Source organism: Camelus bactrianus, chromosome 29, assembly GCF_048773025.1.
Source record: "Camelus bactrianus isolate YW-2024 breed Bactrian camel chromosome 29, ASM4877302v1, whole genome shotgun sequence".
NCBI classification, from domain to species: Eukaryota; Metazoa; Chordata; class Mammalia; order Artiodactyla; family Camelidae; genus Camelus; species Camelus bactrianus.
Genome location: NC_133567.1, coordinates 26,986,071 through 26,990,195, shown reverse-complemented (window position 1 = coordinate 26,990,195; position 4,125 = coordinate 26,986,071). Strand labels below are relative to the sequence as shown.

General features: G+C 60.4%; 1 pseudogene; it reads left to right on the top strand.

Moving 5' to 3' along the window:
• Positions 1-947: 947 nt before the first annotated feature.
• Positions 948-3,651, top strand: LOC105074017 (zinc finger MIZ domain-containing protein 2 pseudogene; annotated as a pseudogene).
• Positions 3,652-4,125: the final 474 nt, after the last annotated feature.

The window sequence follows — 4,125 nt, the reverse complement described above, 5'->3', positions numbered from 1 at the left end:
CTGCTGGGAAACGTTTTAAAAAAAAGTTTGATCACATTAAGAGTGAGACACAAAAGGACAGAAGGATAATGATTGTTTCCCCCTAAATTCCCGGGCTGAACAGAAGTCCTCCAGAAGTCCCCCTTACCAGACGGCTAACCCAGTGAGGAAGACAGCTCACTTGATTTCAAATGTGAGAGTGATTTTTTTTAAATTTAAATGACAAGAGAGAAACTATCTCAACTTCATTATATCTAAGAGGAGAGCTCAAGTGTTCAGCATGTGGGTCTGGTTTGAGGGTTTGAGTAAAATTGTGCCTTTTTTTTTTTTTAATAGAAATTGTATGTAATCTGGGCAGTGGCTTGAACCATTTGCTAATAGTAATTGTTGTTTGAGAGTGGAGTAGGAGATTGTTAAAGAAGTCTTCCCTGGCAGATGGACTCCACAGGAACTGCCACGCAGTTTGCAGCTGGCAGGAGAGGACCACAGTGTGGACAGTGGTGTGGGCGCCAGAGCCCCCATCTTCCCCTTGGCAGTGGAATGGAGACACGGGAAACATCTCTGGGAGTTTGCCAGGGGCCTGAACGCACGTCTGACATCCTTTCCCTCCCCAGCCCCTCCTCAGCCCTGGATCTGACAACAAAACCTGAAGCAGGCATATTTCTAAGAACATATGTTTTCAAAAAAATGATGATTTAATGAAGTGGCTAATCTGAACTATGATTAGTAGAAGTTCATTTAAGATTCAACATAGGCAGTTGTGCCCTGGGAGCCTGCTGGCGGGGTGGCAGGTGAGGGCGGGCTGAGCGCCTGGAGCGATGCTAACCCCCCCCCGCCCCCTGCCCCGGGGGGCGAGGCGAGGGCCTGGCCAGGCCTTGCGGAGCCAGTGAAACTGAGTCTCATGTAAGCACCGGTGAGGGATGCTTCCTTCAGCCCGCAGACCTGGCCTTCAGGCTGCTCCCAAGGCGATGAGCCCCAGGAACCCCATGAAACCTGCCCTGCCCCTGTGCCACACGGTTATGGGTCCCTTTCCTTATAAGGCGGTGCCTTGGCTACAAATTGCCACTCAGCCATCAAGATCTCTGTCTGTGGTCACAACCGTGAAGGGAGTCGCAGTGCGGCGCAGAACCAGGTTTTGGGGACCCCCTGGGCCCTGCACGGAAGCCTCCCACATCATGGAGCTGCCCAGCGTGACAGGAGGCAGCTCCGCCCTGAACTCCCCGCAGTGCCTCAGGCAGCAGGTCTTTGGGGAGGGTGGCGCCAACAAGGGCTACGGGCAGCAAGGGCTGTAGGGCTAGGGGGCCCACCCTCGGCCCCCCACCCCCAATGCTTCACCATCCGGTATGCAGGCAGCCTGGGGGCAGGGCGGAGGGCCTGGGCCTGCCCTCACATGTCACATGGCCCTCCACCGACGTCATGCAAGCCCAGGCTGCTGCTGCTGCCACCACCACCACTGCCAAGGTCACGGCTACTGTGGCTGCTCTCCAGGAGGAGCAGAGCCAGGAGCTGGGCCGTACAGAGGAATCAGGGCTGGACAGTCTTTTAACAGTTGGTTCCTGCAGCACAGAGGTCCCTCGAGACCCAGCTTCCCCAGTAGCAGGAACCCTGCCAGCGTGGGAGGCCTGATGCGCCCCTCTGGCATGAACCCCACCCAGGCAGCGGGCATGGTGCCCCTGAATGCAGGGCAGCGCCTGCCCCAGCCTGGGTACCCTGGGCCTCGCCAGGTCCAGGCACTACCCCGACAAGGGGTCAAGAGAGCCTACTCCAGTGAGGGGTATCCTGGGCAGCAATGCCCGCAAGGAGGCCAGTATGGGCCCAGCGCCACCCAGTATGCGCCTGGCCCTGGCCAGCTCTGTCTCCTCCTACCCTGGGCACAGGCTGTCCCTGCAGCAGGGCGGGGGCCAGTCCCTGCCCACCTCCACCCTGCAGGGCTGCACTACAAGCCTGCATGTTCCGACCCCAGCAACGCCAGCTCCCCACTGCCAGGGAGCCCCACGCAGCCCATGACTCCCGGCAGCAGCGTCCCCTACACGTCCACCAGCCAGGAGGTCAAATCCCCCTTCCTGCCTGACCTCAAGCCCAGCAACTCGCACCTGTCACCCTCTGGCAGCCCCTGTGACGAGCTGCAGCTGACCTTCCCCGAGCGGGACGGTGTGGTCCTTGAGCCCTTCCACGCGCAGCACAACCTGGCCGTGAGCAACCACGCCTTCCAGCTCCGAGACTCTGTCCACAAGACCCTGATGCTGAGGCCTGACCTGGAGCTGCAATCAAGTGCTGCCACCACGAGGACCGGCAGATGAACACCAACTGGCCGGCCTCTGCGCAGGTCAGCATCAACACCACCCCACCCACCATCGAGCGTGGTGACAGCAAGACCCCACAAGCCCGTATACCTGAAGCATGTGTGCCAGCTGGGCCGCAACACCGTCCAGATCGCCGTCACGGCCTGCTGCTGCTCCCACCTCTTCGTGCCGCAGCTGGTGTGCCGGCCCCCCCGTCCGCTCCGTGCTGCGGGGCCTCCTCCTGCCCTTGAGCGCTGCATCACTGAGATAAAGCGGAACTTCAGCAGCGGCACCATCCCTGGCACCCCTGGACCCAGTGGAGAGGACAAGGTGGAATGACAGCCATCAAGGTGTCACTCAAGTGCCCCATCACCTTCCGCAGAATCCAGCTCCCTGTCCAAGGTCACGACTGTCACCACATACACTGCTTCAACCTAGAGTCAAATCTACAGCTCAGCTGTGAGCAAGGGACCGGGAGGTGCCCCGTGTGCAGTAAGACAGCATTGCTGGAGGTGGACCCATACATGCCGAGCATCCTCATTTACATTCAGAACTCCGACTAGGAGATCATCATCGGCCCCATGTGCAGCGGGAAGCCGGCGCCTGTGAAGCCGGTGCCTGTGAAGCCTGACGTGCACGTCAAGGAGGAGCCAGATGGGCCAGTGCTGCAGCGCTGCTGCACCGTGAGCCCCGCCCTGTGCTCATGCCCAGCGTGATGGAGATGATCGCCACCAGCCCTGGGCTTGGTGCCACCCTTTTCATCTTCTTGCAGCCCCCCTCAGCTCCTGCCCCTGGCGATTACCCCAGCCAGAGTTCCAGCTTCCTGGGACCAGGGACCTTCCCCAACTCCTTCCTGCCCACCACCTCCATCCTTACTGAGTTCACCCCAGGGCCCCCTCCTGTCCCTTATCAATCCGACATTCCTAGAAGCCCCAGACACCAGAGAGGTCTGCTGCCTGCCTCCCAAGTCAGATGGCACCAGCAGGTCACCTCGACCTGGACCATAACCTCAGGCCACCAGGGCTGCATGCTCCCAACCTTGGAGGCCCCCCAGGGCCCCAGCTGTACCACCCAAACCTCCCCCTGGGTCCTGGCAGCCCCTGGGCCCAGTGAACTTGGGTCTCATTGGCAAGTTGGCCTTCAGTGCTACCACAGGCATGATGGGCAACCCCCGTCTGGGGCAGGGGAGGCCCCAGAACCAGCCCTGGATCTGCCCCCAGAACTGACCAACCCCAATGAGCTGCCATCTTACCTGGGCCCACCTGACCTCCCAACAAACAGCAACGATGACCTGCTTTCTTTTCGAGAACAACTGATCTTGTTGACCACCACCTGCGGGGATGTGCCCACAGATGTCACACACCTGCCCCCCCCAGCCCAGCCCACCTGACACCAGCGGCCCTCCCGACGTGCACACCTGGAGCCTGGGCCCCTGATGCCTGGCCCCCCTGGGGCTGGAGGCAGCCCTGCACAGGGTGGGAGGGGACCCCAGGCAGTGGTACTCACTGGCCCAGTTAGCCAGCAGAGCTGTTTGTGCTGAGTTGCCCGACCCTGCCCCCATCTACACATGGCCCATGCCTGTCCAGCCCCACCTGGTCCATGACACACCTGCCACCCCTGACCTCTCAGCCTCACCCCAGGTTCCCCCACCCCTGCCTGCTCCCACCGGCCTGCATCTTGTCCAGTGTTGGCCTTTCTATTTCAATGGCCCCTTGGTCCTGGCCAGTGAGAGGCAGGCTTACTCTGTCCTGGGGCCTGATCTCACCCAGCCCATTGGGTGCACTGGGGGTTGGGGTCTATCTGCCCACCTGAGCCTTCAGGCTGAGGCTGGAGGTGGGGGCTGTAAAGCACAACAGTGTACACA